Source organism: Myxine glutinosa, chromosome 2 (assembly GCF_964187855.1).
Source record: "Myxine glutinosa chromosome 2, kmMyxGlut1.1, whole genome shotgun sequence".
NCBI classification, from domain to species: domain Eukaryota; kingdom Metazoa; phylum Chordata; class Myxini; order Myxiniformes; family Myxinidae; genus Myxine; species Myxine glutinosa.
In genome coordinates, this window is record NC_136262.1 from 140,396,000 (window position 1) to 140,414,289 (window position 18,290).

General features: G+C 46.8%; 1 protein-coding gene across 1 annotated transcript in view; it reads left to right on the forward strand.

Annotated features, from left to right (window-relative positions):
• LOC137421201 (E3 ubiquitin-protein ligase MARCHF2-like) overlaps positions 1-18,290 on the forward strand; it is a 186,410-nt gene that overhangs the window by 124,829 nt on the left and 43,291 nt on the right. The window lies entirely within an intron of this gene.

Sequence of the window (18,290 nt, forward strand, 5' to 3'; positions counted from 1 at the left end):
TAATCGAAGCACAAACACTATCAAGGCCTTTGCTTGTTTTCATTTATATCTTTTAATCTGCAGTAATGAGGGATGGGGGATGGCAGTGCAGGTGTGGTGCAAAATTATATCCAGCAATTATGGAGGTGACTGTATTTTGTTTTCGAAAAGACATAATGCACTCACACAGCTGCACTTCAAGGAATACCATTGTGAATGTTGTCTTCCATATTCGTCTGCTCGGCTAAGCTCAACCGTGGCTGCAACAAACTCTGTCTCCTTTATTCTTTCTCTTTTCTTCCATTTTGCTTTTCCTTTCTTCCCTTTTTTTCTCTTCCCCATTTTTTTTCCTCTTTCTTAAACACCCCCTTCTTCATTGTGTTTTCTTCATTTTCATTTCAGGACCCCCTCTGTTTTGTGTCTCTTCCACAAGTGCTGACCCGTTTAAAAAGAGAATGGAAAATTAAGTGTCTCAGTATCACAGTTCAGAGCAAAGCTGTTTGTTTTCCTTCTATTCATTTATTTATTTATTATACTAGCCCCTTCTTGGGTTGACCCATTTATTGCGTTAAACATTTAGTGCAGAGTGATGGTGCATTGTTAAATTGATATTTTCAAATTGTTCATACTCTGCATAGTGTTGCGAATATGGAATTTGGCCTCCATATCCGCTTGTAAATATTCCCCTATTTTCTCCAATACTCCCCAACTTTCCCCAGTCCCCCATTCCCTAGTCCCATTGCATGTAAATAACAATCAGTAGAGCCGACCTTCCCCTTATTCCCCCATTAAATGTCGTGCCCAGGTCCACCGCACCACACGTAGACAACTTTCGGACATCTTCCTAGTTATTCTTAATCTATGTCAGTTAAGGCCTCGTTTCCATTAATTATGACTCTTCGTTGCACCAGAATGTGATTATATGGCACCAGTAGTGAGTTTAGGACCTTCCCATACCTCCTCCCATCTTCTTCCCCAAACAACAACAACAACAACAACTACAGCAACAACAACAACAACTACAGCTACAACAACAACAACAACAACTACAGCTACAACAACAACTACAACAACGGCGCACGCGGGGAGTGTGCGTCCTCCCTCCGGCTCGGTTAGCCGCCATTATCCATGCGCCCCACGGGGTTACCACGAAGGGGCTGGCTGTCAGCTCCTCGTCAAGGGCGGAGCCTGGTAAACCCCCCCCGCACCCAATAAGAAGGGCGGACCGATTCCATCTGGGCGGAGCTAACGAGCCGAGGGCGTGTCACTCCCCGCCGGATATACGCAGCCGCTTGCCGGACGTGACGTCAGATGCGCCCCCAGCTTGAGACGACAAGACGCCACCTCGAGCGCTGAGAGACCTCCTGCATCTTTTGGGCCGCGCCATCCTGTCCCTGAGCACAAGGTGCACCTTGTGCTGGCCATCGAATACCCGCTTTCCTTGCCATCAATCCCCGTGTGAGTCAGTTTTTGTCCTGTTTCTCTGTGGTCTGTCGGGAATAATATAAGGTTGTGTCTAAGTGCCTGTCTTCCTATGATGTACCTCTTGTAGTTGTAATCTAACCTTCCGCCTTAATATAACCTCCTCCGGAGGTCTTGAGAACTGAACCCCTGGTGTCGTGTTGTGTCATTATAACCCAGCCGGGTGTCTTCTCTTTCCTATTGAGCCAGCGTAGCGCGGCTTCGTCGACGTTCGAGTACAATCGGGTAATTTGTGCGGACACGACGGCCATTCCGCTCGGCCCACCTTAACATCAAAGTCGTGTCTGTAACAATTGGTGTCGAGGAGTTGGATTCGGACCCGGGACTAAATTAGTTAGGCCCAAATTTTGGGAGGGAAAATCGATTCGGAGCGCGTACTGCGCTCGACGAAATTATAACGAAAAAAAAAAATTGGATTTGTTTTACGAAACTCGAATTTTGCAAGTCGCGCTATGGCGGATCAAGACGGCTGGGGTCCGGTAGGGGAGAGTGAAGCAGGGTCGGTCCAGGACCAAATTGAGGGACATGAGGGACAGGAGGAGAGCGAAGCAGTGAGGGCGGCAGGGTCGCAAAATAGCGTTGTCACGCACGAGGTGGCCACGGCGTCCACGCCCGCGGCAGCGCCCCTGGTGGATTCGAACCTTTTCCTCCTGCAAATGAGGGCCCTTATGGAACAAATGGTGGGAATGAGGGCTGATAGTGAGCGGTTGGGAAACCAAATGGGGGTAATGAGGGACGAAGCGAGGGGTACTGGTGAGAAGGTAGACAAAAATTTTGAGGAGTTAGACAAGAAAATTGGGAAGTTAGACAATAATTTTGAGGGGTTAGACAACGGGATAAAAGAGGTGAAACATGGGTTAACGGGGGTAGAAAACAGAATGGCCGCTCAAGAGAATCAAATGGAAGGGATGCAAAAGGGGTTAGAGGGGGTAGAAAATAGAATGGCTGCCCAGGAGAATCAGATAGAGGGAGTGAAAAATGGGTTAGAGGGGTTAGAAAACAGTATGGAAGGCAAATTGAGGGACATGAGGGACCAAGCGGAAAGGGAAGTTAAACAAATGGAGCAGCAGATAGAGGGGGTCAGAATGGGGGTAGAAACCAAACTGGATGCTCACAGGGAGGAAATGGAGCAGATGAGGGTGGCATCTGGGCAGGAGATGCAAGTGATGGGAGAGGAGATCAGAAGAGGAGTGAGTGAGGAGGTCGGAGGAGTGCGCGAGGAGGTGAGGCACTGTGAGGAGCACATGGAAAAGGAGGTGAGAAAGGGGACTGTAAAGTTACAAGGGGGCATAGAGGACCTGACGCAGGAGGTGGAGCAGCTGACGGTGGGACAAACGGAGTTAGTGGAGCAGGTTCAAAGGAACACTGCGGTATTAGGAGGGTTGAAAGCGACACAAAACGACATAAAAAACGACTTGATAGCGACAAAGAGGGAATGTCAGATGGTACGTGAGGGACTGACAACGAGGTTGGACGAGGTGATAGAGGTAATGGAGACGAAGGACCGGCAGGTGAGGACGCACCTGGAAACGGTCAAGGTAGCCTTAGAGGACCAGCTTGAGGAGACGTACCGGGGAATAAAAGAGGTGAGGCACAAATTAGAAGAAGTGGAAGAAGGGGTGAGCGAAATTAAGAAGCGACGGAGAGGGGATAACAAGGAGGTAAAAGAGGAGATAAAAGAATTGGTCCAAAGTCTGTGTTTGGATCGTGATGTGCTCATTAACCGGATGAGGGATTCGCAGGTGATGGAGGAGAAGCGAAGAGGAAGAGGACCCGGTGTAAGTGGTGACCAATATGGTCGTGCGTATGAAGCGCCAGGGGATTTAATAAGCTTGGGGGTCGAGATAGACCCGGGTGTTCGTGAGAGGCCGTTGGTGAAGTGTGCGACAGGTCTGGTGTGCGAAAGAGGAGGTGTGCAAGAAAGTCCGACTCTGGGGTGTGTGAGGAAAAAGTGCGTGCCAAGGAGTGAGTGTGCTGGCGAGAGTGAGTCGGTCGTAGCGCGTGTGCGAGGGAGCACGTGGAAGCGCGGGGTGGTGAGTGTTACAGAGGGTGTGACGGGAGAGTGTGCGCAAGAGTGTGCGCGAGAAAGGTGTGTGACGGACAGGTGCATGAGGAAAGAGTGCGCTGTCAGAAGTAAGGAAGAGTGTCCACCTGTGGTGAGTGTTACAGAGGGTGTAACGGGAGAGTGTGCGCGAGAAAGGTGTGTGACGGACAGGTGCATGAGGAAAGAGTGCGCTGTCAGAAGTAAGGAAGAGTGTCCACCTGTGGTGAGTGTTACAGAGGGTGTAACGGGAGAGTGTGCGCGAGAAAGGTGTGTGACGGACAGGTGCATGAGGAAAGAGTGCGCTGTCAGAAGTAAGGAAGAGTGTCCACCTGTGGTGAGTGTTACAGAGGGTGTAACGGGAGAGTGTGCGCGAGAAAGGTGTGTGACGGACAGGTGCATGAGGAAAGAGTGCGCTGTCAGAAGTAAGGAAGAGTGTCCACCTGTGGTGAGTGTTACAGAGGGTGTAACGGGAGAGTGTGCGCGAGAAAGGTGTGTGACGGACAGGTGCATGAGGAAAGAGTGCGCTGTCAGAAGTAAGGAAGAGTGTCCACCTGTGGTGAGTGTTACAGAGGGTGTAACGGGAGAGTGTGCGCGAGAAAGGTGTGTGACGGACAGGTGCATGGGGAAAGAGTGTGCTGTCAAGAGTAAGGGTGAGTGCGTTGTCACGAGTGGAGGTGAAAGTAGTGAGAGTGACATGGAGCGTGAGTTAGTTGTGACAGGTGAGCGAGGATGTACACCTGGGATGGAAGGATGCACACCTGGAATGGTAGAGCGTGAGTGGGAATGCACGCTGGAGTTGGTGGTGAGGCACGTGGTTGGGTGTGCGAATGAGAGCACACCTGTGATTGTCACAGAGGAGGTGACCGAGGAGGGGGCGCGAAGAGGTGTATTGGTGAGGTGTGCGAGCGACGAATGTGTGCCAAAGTGTTCGGTGGTCAGGTGTGTGACCAAGGCTGTGAGTGGAATGAGTGTACCTGGGTGTGTAAGGAAAGGTACGAGGAGCATGGGCACGGCTGGATGTGTGAGCAAGGAACGGGCTGCGGGGTGTAAGCGTCCAGGTGAAGCATCGACGTTACACAGGTTAGAGGTTAGGTCGACTTTTAGCCGAAGCGGGCCCTCGGTGCGTGCCGGGCTTCGCGTGCCGCGAGAACCAGCGGGGATCCGAGCCACGGCGGGTTCAAAAGGACCGCCGTGCGCGATCCGTGCTGGGCCTCGCTTTGAACGTCCGTGCTCCACTAGGCGGAGCGGGCGGCCCGATAGAAAGAGTCGTTATGGCGACCACGTTTTGTTGAGACGTGCCGGCAGGTCGAGATCGGGACATTGGATGGCTCCACGCCGAGGTGATGCGTGGGATCTCGGCCCGGGTAAGCCCCCGTCCCTGCACCGAGTGCCGGACGCATCCAGCCGCTGGCACAAAACAACCAGCATCCATTGCTTGGCTTTACGAAGCCGAGTTTAATGACGTCATGACGCACCGAGGCTAGGATATAGCGGACTGTGATGATGGTGATCGTGATAGTGATAGTGTTTTGGACCCAAAATTAGAGAAAAACAAAATTTGATGATTGGCAAAGGATTGGCAGTAATGATTGGCAGATGATGGGTAGTGATTGGCAAATTTTTAATTTGTTGAAATTTGATGTGCGAAATTGGTAGTGAGAGACCCCCGATGTGGTGGGATGGCAAATCCACCATCCTTCCCATGTGGGGGCAAAGGAGCACTAGATTATGGGGTGTATGGCAGTGAAAACTAGCCCGGGTGGGTTAGGATATGGTGTGTAGGGATCTAGCGAAGATTGACATTAGGTAACGTTAAGATTAGTTAGTGACTGATACCTGTAGTGGGGACGCAGGTAGATTAGTGTGGATTATAATGACGAGGGAGCGCAATAGTTAAAGGGACGACTGGGAAGCGCAAGTTTCAGAAGGGAGTAGTTAGCTGAGATGATGCCGTGTGTGTGAGAATTGAACAGGTGTGATTGCACAGGTGTGCAACTGGACAGGTGTGTGGAGCCGTGTATGAGTAGTGAGTGTGTGGATCAGCGCGAATGCGCTTGGGGAGAGAAGGGTGCAGGTGGCACCAGGTGTGAGAGCACAGGGTGCAAGTACAGGTGTGTGGAGAGAGTTGGAGTAAGTGGTATGGAGTGGTGTGCGTGGTGCGAAGGTGTGGATGGGGGAAGAGTGGACCCCTTTCACGAGTACCCGGGGCGGGTAGTGTAAGTGTTAGGTAGAGGGTACAGGTAAATTGTGGTTGGATATTGGCATTTGTGGTGCGGTTGCAGAATGGTGTTGTGGATGGGTGCATTAGTGTTGTGGAAATGGCTGGGCGTGTAGCCTGTTAGTGTGTGTAGTTGGTTGGGCACTCCACCACTGTGAGGATGTCGGCCAGGTGAGGCCGCAGGTGGGCTCTGGGAGCCGGTAGAGTTGTGGATGGGGCCCGAGGATCCGGAGGATGGACCCGGGTAGCCCAGTGCCAGAGAGGGCACCGAGTGGGGAGAGTGCCAGAGGGCCTTCCCCAGGTAGTTAGGTTAGGGCAAGGAGCAGGTAAGCTCGGAGGCAACTGCAGTGGTGGAGGTGTGCAGGTGGGTAGACCCACTGGGAGAGGTACACGCCGCAGCCCAGAAATTGTGCGAGGGCACCGGGAGATGAATCGGGGGAGTGAGACCCCAAATTGAAGAGCACCACAGTTTGGCCAATGGGAATTGGTTATTAGAACCCATAGTGTAAGAGGGCCAATGGTTTGGCCGGAGAGAGACCCCGGGTAGTGTAAAGTTGTTAAAGTCATTTAGGAGATAGTTAGGATTGATGAACCTGTCGCACCATACGCAGCCACTTACCTGTGGTGATGATGATGACTCCACACCTGTGTTTTCTTTGTTTTGTTGCAGGAGATGAATCGCTGTGTGGATTTGTGAGACGCATCACGACGTGGATGAGACATTGGGGTGATTCCATCTCTCCCTCCCTAGGAGGGACTGATGATGAATTGGTAATGGCAAATTATGATGTTGAGTTGGAGATGGCAAATTTTGATGAGAGTTGAAAATGGCAAATTTGATTGGTTAGGAGGGAGAGAAGACGAATTTGGTTTATGGGAGGAACGGGGAAGACAGTAGGGATGTTTGTTGATTTGTAAAGTAGATGTTTATGGGTAGTGTTGTGTTTTGTGGATACAGTAAGGGGTAAGGGAGGGGCCATGTAGGTTACCTGGTGGGGGGGGGGGGCGTACGATAGGAACGTACCTGTCTCACCTGGTTCCCATGTGCCCCCAGTGTGCATCACCTTACATTGCGTGCACTTTTGCGCCCTTACCACCTTACTCACTTGTTTCTTCTTTTGTCTCCCACCTCCGAGGATCTGGCTTTGGGGTAGAGAGAGAGGAGAGAGAGGTGCTGGCTACGCAGTTGTGGGCCTGCACTTTCGCTGTTGGCTGCCTGGATCGATACACCATATGGACCGCAATGTTTGTGGCCACCCACAATGGACCGCAGCTCTTTTGCGGCCAAGCACCACCCGTGGAAGGACCTATGGGTCAACGTGGCACCTATGCCATAAAGGTGAACCACTGTTAATTAACACCAAGTGCACCACAAGAAGAGCAAGAGACACCTGCAGGGTTAGGGGTTGTCGAATTTATTTTTATTCCAATGAACAATGGTGACTGCACCGATTGGTGGTGGGGTGGTGCTTTTGATGCTCGGGAAGGGTGCTCTGCACGTTATTAAAGGCCGTCGGCCACAGAGCACTCGTGGGTTGGTGTATCGATGCTGGCAAGCGCGCTCTCTCTATGCATAACATCTGCATGTGTTCCTCCAAAAACAGGTCCTGGATCGTAGTGTAAATAGCAGCATAGTCTTGTAAATAATACTCCCTACCGGCTGTATGTTTAGTTTGAGAATTCTTTCCGGATTCGGTTATCCTGTGGGTGTGTTTCTGTGAGGAGAAGGGTGCAACGTCGCAGGGGGACATATTTACTCATTTGTGAATATCTGTAAAACTGTCGCACTCAGGGTAGAGTTAATAGTAGAGGGAACTACATTGCGTGCCACACTAAAGTAGGTAAAAATTTATCGGGTCGGGACGCCCCGAGGGTAGAGAAGGGTGCAATGTTGCGAATATGGAATTTGGCCTCCATATCCGCTTGTAAATATTCCCCTATTTTCTCCAATACTCCCCAACTTTCCCCAGTCCCCCATTCCCTAGTCCCATTGCATGTAAATAACAATCAGTAGAGCCGACCTTCCCCTTATTCCCCCATTAAATGTCGTGCCCAGGTCCACCGCACCACACGTAGACAACTTTCGGACATCTTCCTAGTTATTCTTAATCTATGTCAGTTAAGGCCTCGTTTCCATTAATTATGACTCTTCGTTGCACCAGAATGTGATTATATGGCACCAGTAGTGAGTTTAGGACCTTCCCATACCTCCTCCCATCTTCTTCCCCAAACAACAACAACAACAACAACTACAACTACAGCAACAACAACAACAACTACAGCTACAACAACAACAACAACAACTACAGCTACAACAACAACTACAACAACGGCGCGCGCGGGGAGTGTGCGTCCTCCCTCCGGCTCGGTTAGCCGCCATTATCCATGCGCCCCACGGGGTTACCACGAAGGGGCTGGCTGTCAGCTCCTCGTCAAGGGCGGAGCCTGGTAAACCCCCCCCACACCCAATAAGAAGGGCGGACCGATTCCATCTGGGCGGAGCTAACGAGCCGAGGGCGTGTCACTCCCCGCCGGATATACGCAGCCGCTTGCCGGACGTGACGTCAGATGCGCCCCCAGCTTGAGACGACAAGACGCCACCTCGAGCGCTGAGAGACCTCCTGCATCTTTTGGGCCGCGCCATCCTGTCCCTGAGCACAAGGTGCACCTTGTGCTGGCCATCGAATACCCGCTTTCCTTGCCATCAATCCCCGTGTGAGTCAGTTTTTGTCCTGTTTCTCTGTGGTCTGTCGGGAATAATATAAGGTTGTGTCTAAGTGCCTGTCTTCCTATGATGTACCTCTTGTAGTTGTAATCTAACCTTCCGCCTTAATATAACCTCCTCCGGAGGTCTTGAGAACTGAACCCCTGGTGTCGTGTTGTGTCATTATAACCCAGCCGGGTGTCTTCTCTTTCCTATTGAGCCAGCGTAGCGCGGCTTCGTCGACGTTCGAGTACAATCGGGTAATTTGTGCGGACACGACGGCCATTCCGCTCGGCCCACCTTAACATCAAAGTCGTGTCTGTAACAATAGTATTAATGGTATTGGTCAATTTATCAGGTATTGGTCAATTTTAATAAGGACAACTCACTTGTACGTAAATATGCCTTCCCTGATTTATTTTCTTCACCTCACATGTTGACTCTGCATCTTGCTTTCCTCCCTTCACCTGCCCTCACATCCCCCACTTTGAAGGCGAATGTTCACCACTCTTGTCTGCAACATTCAATTGTTTCCGAAAGTTTTGTGTAATTTTGACTTGTACTTTTTTCAATGGTCGTTTCCAAAGAACAAATAATATACGACTGGATTTTGATCTCGTTCATTTCTTCGATAACGTCAAGGTCAAATATTGATCTTGGAGGGTTTTAAGCAGAATAAATCCAAACTAAATGCCTTGAACTTTTTTTGGATTCAGCTTTGCATAATGGATTCTTTTTCTTTTGCTCTTATAATCAGTTAAAATTCCATGTTTGAAAAGCCAGGAATATTTTGCATCACTTACATAGTCCAACGCCAGTGTGCAAGCAAACGAGAATTTTTAAAAGGGTCCGCTTCCTGGTGATGTTTCACAAATGGGAATCAGTTAAGATTTTCCAAATGATCTGGAAACTCCAAGTTAATGGTTTGCATTGTAACAATAGCAAAATACTCTAACAAGATAATACAGGTACCGTACATACAAAAAATATATCAAAAACCACAAGTTCATATTTTTGAAAAACCACAACGAACAACAAGTAGAGCTACATTAAAGCCCCATGGCAAAAAAAATCAATAACATAACATGCAGCGCGCGACATTGCTGGGGCACCTTCGTCGCCCGGCGATGCCGCAGTACCGCAGATGCCGCAGTACAACCAGACAAAATTGGGATGGAGCGGTGTACAATAATTGATTCAATAACCCTTTGAGTACGGCATTTTTTTTGGATAAAAATACCCCCGGTACGGGATTAATGTGGCATTTTGGTACGGGAATGCAACCACGTACTGACGATCTATTTATAGGTATAGTCGATGACGTGTAGTAACGTCATCCTTACACAAAACTTTTTCGCGGGTTGCGGCACTGGACGTCATCCATACTCAAAGGGTTAATTACATAATTAAAATAAAAAGTAATTAATTTCTTAATCAATTGGCTAATAGCATATGCATACCTAAACCACCATTATTTCATCCAAATCTGTAAGTTTTTGAAAAATAATTAATGAATCAAAAATTAAATATTTAATCAATTAATTTATTAATCAATAAATCAAAAATATCCTTTATAGCCAAATCACTTGGTCACTGCAATGTCCAAATATCAGCTTCCTAGCTCAAAAGGATGCCTGAGATATTGCCCAGATGAGAAAGAAAAGATACAAGTACTTAAAAAATCAATAATAATAATTAAGTAATCAATCAATTAATTGATTAATCAAAAAATAAAATATACAGTTTTTGCAGAGCACGATACTTGCAAAATCCACCCACCCACCCCCCCCCCCCTCCCAACCCCCCAAAACAGTTGCCATGGATACTTCAACCAGTCCATTTCATTAAGTTTAAATTACCCACCTTAATCAATGCTCAGGTCAATCGGAGGAAAATTCATTATTTTTCAGATGAAAATTGATGATCTTAGAAGTTTCACCTTGAGTTGACCTTTGAACTTTTGACCTCAAAAATAGTTGTTTTCCCAATTCAATGAGACACTCTGTGATTGATGTTTAATTCTCAAGTCAATCGGATGACAATTCATGATTTTTCAGATAAAAATTGATGGTTTTAGAAGTTTGACCTTGAGTTGACCTTTGACATTTTGACCTCAAAAATAGTTGTTTTCCCAAGTCAATGAGGTACTCTGTGATTGCTGTTTAATTATCAAATCAATCAGATGAAAATTCATTCTTTTTAGAATGAAAATTGATGATCTTAGAAGTTTGACCTTGAGTTGACTTTTGAACTTTTGACCTCAAAAATAGTTGTTTTCCCAAGTCAATGAGGTACTCTGTGATTGCTGTTTAATTATCAAGTCAATCGGATGAAAATTCATTCTTTTAGAATGAAAATTGATGATCTTAGAAGTTTGACCTTGAGTTGACTTTTGAACTTTTGACCTCAAAAATAGTTGCTTTCCCAATTCAATGAAGCACTCTGTGATTGCTGTTTAATTCTCAAGTCAATCAGATGAAAATTTATGATTTTTAGATGAAAATTGATGATCTTACAAGTTTGAACTTGAGTTGACCTTTGAACTTTTGACCTCAAAAATAGTTGCTTTCCCAATTCAATGAGGCACTCTGTGATTGCTGTTTAATTCTCAAGTCAATCGGATGAAAATTGATGGTTTTAGAAGTTTGACCTTGAGTTGACCTTTGACCTTTTGACCTCAAAAATAGTTGCTTTCCCAATTCAATGAGGCACTATGTGATTGCTGTTCAACTCTCAAATCAATTAGATGAAAATTTATGATTTTTCAGATGAAAATTTATGGTTTTAGAAGTTTGACCTTGAGTTGACCTTTGACCTTTTGACCTCAAAATAGTTGCTTTCCCAATTAAATGAGGCACTCTGTGATTGCTGTTTAACTCTCAAGTCAATTAGATTAAAATTTATGATTTTTCAGATGGAAATTGATGGTTTTCGAAGTTTGACCTTAAGTTGACCTTATGGCCTCAAAAATCGTTGTTTTTCAGTGACTCAATATGTAAATGCTTTTCAACTTTCAAGTCAATCGGATAAAAAATGATTTTAGAAATTCGACCTCAAGATGACCTTGAACTTTGACCTCAAAATCAATAGGCTGCTCAGTTGAGCTGCCTCTACAACTTGGTAAAGTTTCATGACGATCGGTTTAGAATTGTGACCTGTAGGCGAGTGATAAACAACAAACAGACAGAATAACAGTCAAATGACCAATACACTTGAAAAATCTTTGATTTTGGAAGTAACAAGAAAACAAAAGGAGTGAAAACTGAGTATGCCCTTTCGGAGTGAAAACTGAGTATGCCCTTTCGGAGTGAAAACTGAGTATGCCCTTTCGGAGTGAAAACTGAGTATGCCCTTTCGGAGTGAAAACTGAGTATGCCCTTCCGGGAGTGAAAACTGAGTATGCCCTTTCGGAGTGAAAACTGAGTATGCCCTTTCGGAGTGAAAACTGAGTATGCCCTTTCGGAGTGAAAACTGAGTATGCCCTTTCGGAGTGAAAACTGAGTATGCCTTTCCGGGAGTGAAAACTGAGTATGCCCTTTCGGAGTGAAAACTGAGTATGCCCTTTCGGAGTGAAAACTGAGTATGCCCTTCCGGGAGTGAAAACTGAGTATGCCCTTTCGGAGTGAAAACTGAGTATGCCCTTTCGGAGTGAAAACTGAGTATGCCCTTTCGGAGTGAAAACTGAGTATGCCTTTCCGGGAGTGAAAACTGAGTATGCCCTTTCGGAGTGAAAACTGAGTATGCCCTTTCGGAGTGAAAACTGAGTATGCCCTTTCGGAGTGAAAACTGAGTATGCCCTTTCGGAGTGAAAACTAAAAATGCCCTTCCGGGAGTGAAAACTGAGTATGCCCTTTCGGAGTGAAAACTGAGTATGTCCTTTCGGAGTGAAAACTGAGTATGCCCTTCGGCGCACATCATCGCCGGGCTGAGAAGGCCTTCTGCACTCGGCGGCGATGACGTCGTGCATCTCTTGGAGATGTAATAGTGAGGGGTAGAGTACAACAACCTTTGTGGGGATAAGTAGGGGAGAAGGATAGCTTAGAGGTATGCGCAATCACCTCTGAGCTATCTATCCTGTGTTCGAATCTCTGCCCAGCTATAAAATGCCATAGTATTTTGCATGTAGGATGTGGTATCAATATGTGGCTGTTCATCACAACAACGTCAAGTAAAAGGATGCATCTGCCAGCACCAGTTCTTGATGTATGTTGAAGATCCCACAGTGTGTGTTGTGAAGGTGTAGGAAAATTATCGTGACTATCCTGAACAAATTCTTAATTCCTGCATTTTATGTCGAATATGAAATGAAAAACTTGGTCCAGAACCCGATCCCCATCTCCATCCTCCATGGATGCCCCACGTGGAGGTAGGCATAATTGGGGCTGTGAAAATGGAGCATTACCTTTTCGGTGCTATTTCTTCATAACATCATCTTAAATTTTTGTCACAATTTTAAATTTTTATCCTTCATTTCAAGCAACTGGATACAGTTTTAGGTGAAATACATGGTATTGTCGCTAATCAAAACATTGCTTGCCATTTTCAGGACTACATTTTCAAACAGTACCAATACAGTATATATTTCCCCTCTGCAAACATTCATTGACATGGTAATAAGCTGCACACAATATGTGTATATATATATATATATATATATATATATATATATATATATATATACATATATATATATATACACACACACACACACACACACACACACACACACACACACACACACACACACACACACACAGTCACGTGAAAAGGTAAGTACACCCCATGTAAAGTTTTGACTTTTTCAACATATTTCAACATACAGCCATTTGATCTTCATTTCAACAATATTGATAGATAAAGGTGATATAATACAACAAACATTATGAAACATTTACATTTTGTAGTCCATGGTATAATTTAAATAAACATAAATGCCAATTTCGCATGTGGAAAAAGTAAGTACACCCCTACATTTATCACTACTTCAAATACCGAAAACTAGAATCAGGTGCACCAGCTCAGGTGCAAATGATGAGAACATCGTTAGAGAGGATCTTGGAGGAACCTATCTTATTTAAACCTCAGACATTTAGTTTGGTTTGCTTTTTGTTGTTGAAATGTGCGGCGTCACCATGCCTAGATCAAAAGAGCTCTCTGAGGCCTTCAGAAAGAAGGATATAGATGCCCATGAGTCTGGGAAGGGATTTTAAAAGATCTCCAAACAATTTGAAATCAATCATTCGACTGTCCGGAAGATCATCTACAAGTGGAGAAGATTCCAAACAACTGCCAACTTGTTCAGGCCAGGCCACCCCAGCAAGTTCAGCCCGAGAGCAGACCGCAAAATGCTGAAAGAAGTCTCCAAGAACCCCCAGAATGTCATCACGGGACCTACAGGTAGCTCTTGCCACTGTTGATGTCAAAGTGCACGAGTCTACCATTAGAAAGAGGCTGCACAAATTTGACCTACATGGGAGGTGTGCCAGGAGGAAACCTTTGCTGTCCAGAAAGAACATCAGGGCAAGACTAAAGTTTGCCAATGAACACCGAGGCAAAGACCAGTACTTATGGAACAATGTGCTCTGGACAGATGAGTCAAAGGTAGAGCTATTTGGCCACAGTACCAGAAGACATGTTTGGCAAAAACGAAAGACAGTATTTGACCACAAGAACCTGATACCAACTGTAAAGCATGGTGGTGGAAATATTATGGTTTGGGGCAGCTTTGCTGCATCAGGGCCTGGGCAGCTCACCATCATAGAATCCACTATGAATTCTTCGTTGTACAAGAGGGTGCTTGAGGATAATGTGAGGCCATCTGTCAGAAAGTTGAAGCTCAACCGAAGGTAGACCTTGCAACATGACAATGAACCTAAACATACCAGTAAATCTTCCAAAGAATGGCTGAAAAGAAAGAAATGGAGGGTTCTGGAATGGCCAAGTCAAAGCCCGGATCTAAATCCCATCGAGATGTTGTGGGGGTGATTTGAAACGAGCTGTGCATGCAAGAAACCCGTCAAACATCGCACAGCTGAAAGAATTCTGCATTGGGGAGTGGGCAAAAATTTCTCACAGTCGATGTCAGAGACTGGTAGACAGTTATAAGAAACGCCTACTTGAGGTTGTTTCTGCCAAAGGGGACAATACCACCTATTAGAGCCAAGGGTGTACTTACTTTTTCAACAGAAGGAAATGGCATCTCTGTTAATTTGTTGTTGAATAAATTATTGCAAAGCTAATTCTTCATTGTTATTTGTTCAATTAGATCACCTTTATCGATAGATACTGTTTAAATGAAGATCAAATATTGATATGTCCACATATGTTAAAAAGATTTAAAAAATATTTCATGGGGTGTACTTACTTTTTCCACATGCGAAATTTGCATTTATGTTTATTTAAATTATACAATGGACTACAAAATGTAAATGTTTCATGATATTTGTTATATTATATCACCTTTATCTATCAATATTGTTGAAATGAAGATCAAATAGCTGTATGTTGAAATATGTTGAAAAAGTCCAAACTTTACATGGGGTGTACTTACTTTTTCACGTGACTGTATTTTCCATATTATCTATATATATTGTTGCGGATCTCAGCGCCAGCCTTCTCCCCTTACCAAGGGGGGATTAGTCCCCTTGTCTTTGACTGGCCGACGGGACCCGGGACCTATGACGTCCTTCCCGGAAAGCGCGAAATAGAGTCGTAGGACTAGAATCACTATTACCTAATTACTTGCGCTGCCCAGAAACGAGGAAATAAGCCCTGCACGAATCACACGTGCTGAGACGCCGAGCGGTGCGTACACGCGATCCGTGCCGTTTATATGGTGACCCCGGTTCTAGTGATCTCGTTCGTACCACGCTTAGCCAATGGAGAAATCACAAAGGTGATTGAATTGGGAAGAAAGGAATAACAAGATTTATTTACACTATACAGGGATTCCAGAAAAGAGGGGCACAGTGCAGCCTTATACAGTCTTAACCTACTACCCAGGATAAACGGGCCCATCTCACACACAGACACAATCACACGGGGCTTGCAGCTGCGGGTTGATGTTCACCACGTCCAGGGATGGCTCTCGTGCAGCTCCCTCTGGCCTCCGGCTCGTCCCGTGCAGATGGCAAGTAGAGGGGCAGGAGCTCTCCGCGTGTCGTTTGGCGCACGGAGGTTAATATGGGGCGAACGGTAGGGTCTGGGCTCTGGCGGTTGGCGGTTAATCACTCGCGTTATTACCGCGTTCACTCGCATGGCTGAGTAGGCGATATTCGCCACCGGCGCGTCTGGCTGCCTTTCCTTCGGCGCGTACGTAATACTGAGATATAGCGCAATGCCTCGAAAGCGAGCGCTGTGAATCACGTTCCTCACAGTCCTCTTGATTAACAAGTGCCCTCACGTGCGCTCTCTCCTTGCGAGTCCTGACCGAGTCTTCTGTGCAAGTCCTTTTATCACGCCCTTTCCCAACGAGTCCTGTGCAAGGGCTTTGTGCAAAGACTATTATAGGCACGCCCCGCGAACCTTCTAGCACTTACCAGACGCGCCTTACCACGCCCTGTCACGCCATGCCGTTAGAGCCCTGGTTGGCTGGTGGCCCTTACCGTCATCGCCTCTGTCGCGCTGCCTTGACGCTGCCCCACCCTGACCCCGCGCTCCTCCCTCTTAGGCCTACCTCGTGTTACCCGACTAGTGAGCGAGCAAAGGGCAGCAAATGCTGCTGGCAGCCAAAGCGTAATAAATGCTGCGGGTAGCCAAAGCGTAACAAACTGAGGGGCGCGGGATCAACTGAGGGGCGCGGGATCAGCCAAATGGGGCGCGGGATCAATTATGCCCATGAGGTGGAATTGGAGGGTGGACGCAAAAATGACCGGGACCTAAACTCATGTCTTTACACAACGCAGATATTACTCAGGGAAATGGCCTATACTTACACATACTATGACATAACTAATACAACAGGTGGCCTACGTGTTGCTCGTGGACTAACTATGGGGGGCAACCCTTGAACCTTTAATGATCAATATGTGCCAATCTCAAAACCGTAGCACTGCCCCCCTCCCTTGCCACACTCATCCCCGAGTCGAACCCACACAGGTGAGAACGACCGGTTTTGAGAAAGGTTTGGGACTACTCTTTAAATTACGTGTGACACTTAGATGTGGTTTCCCTCTACATTTAATCTAACACCCTGTATGCGACAGTTTTACAACACTATATATGTCCCACCTACTGCGTTGTGTACTAACTAACAGACTCACACCCACAGCTAACCGAATTGCGGAATGAATTCTCAAACTAAACATAAAGCCGGTGGAATGCATGTTATTTACAACACTAAACTAATTATTTACATCTCTATAACCCAGGACCTGTTCTTTTGTGGAAAGAAAATTTGGAGGGGAGAAAACGACAATGCAATGCACCAATACACCAAAACACAAAAATGCACAATTCACCATTTCATAATAAATGTCACATTTGCTGCTTGGCTGCTGCTTGGCTGCCCTGCTTCGTCTTCGGTGTGCCATAATAAAAACTTGAAGGTCTTCTTTCCTGACACACCAAAGTATAAAATGCACACACCGTGTTCGTTTTTATCTGCCAGCAGGGCCAATCTTAGGTGGTCCGACTGCGTGACATCGACGCCACTTAGAACCAGTGGTCCACAGGTGCAAGGTAACGTTTGCAGCAAATGTCTGCTCAGCAAAGATGCCAGGCCACAGAACGTGTGGTCCATAAGGTGTATTGGTGCAGCAAAAGGTAGCATGGGCGCTGCACAGGTGTAGCAACGCGCCGCAGCACAGTTCAGGGTTCCTGCACACTCCCCTCCAAAAATGGGTCCATGGGTGGGGAGGAAGACAAAGCACAGTTAGCAGAGGAAAGGGCGCAAGGGTACACACAAACACAAGGCAATGCAACATGAGGGGCGCGGGAGAGCGAGCAGAGAAAGCTCATACCTAGCCGTTCGTACCCCTCCCCTCCCCCACCCCCCCCCCATGTCAGCCTACACTACCCTTGCCCTTCCCTGTATTTACAATTTACAAATTCGTCACTACGTCTTGTCTCCCATATCCCCCTCTAAACCAAATTCGTCATCCAATCCCTCCCAAGAAGGAAGAGATGGAATTTCACACAATGTCACACTCACGTCATGATGCGTCTTTACCATCCAAATCGTTCACAAAACCTGGTGTGGAGTTCCATCTCCCTTGGTGAGTGGATGTGGATGGTGCAAAGAGATTTCTCATCCTAACTATACTAATGACATTAACTCGGTTACACTACCTGGGGTCTTGCCCTGCCAATTCAATTGGCCATCGTTACACTATGTGGTTCTAAAAACCAATAACCATTGACCACCTGGTGCCTTCCAAATTTAGGTCTCACTCCCCAATTTTTCAATCTGTGCCTTTGCACAATTTCAGGGCTGGGTCGTGTGGCTCCACTAGCAGGTCCAACTACGTGCGCACCTCCGCCACTGAAGTCGCCACCCGAACTTACCTTGCTCCTTGCGACTACCCTAAATCGGGGAAGGCCCCCCGATCCTGGCTCTCTCACCCCTCTGATGCCCTCTCTGGCATTGGGCTACCCGGGTCCTCTCCTAGGATCCTCGGGCCCCATTGAACACTTCTCTGACTGGCTCCCAGAGCCTACCTGTGGCCTCACCTGGCCGACAGACTACCAGTGGTGGAGTGCCCCAATAACCATATGCACCAACAAAGCCCACACGTCCAGCCATTTCCACAGACTCATGCACCCATCCAAGCACTTCACTGCTACTTCCTGCACCACAGGTGTCAATATCCAACAATTTACCTAAGCCCTCTACCTGACTTTAAACTACCCTCCCCGGGTATTCG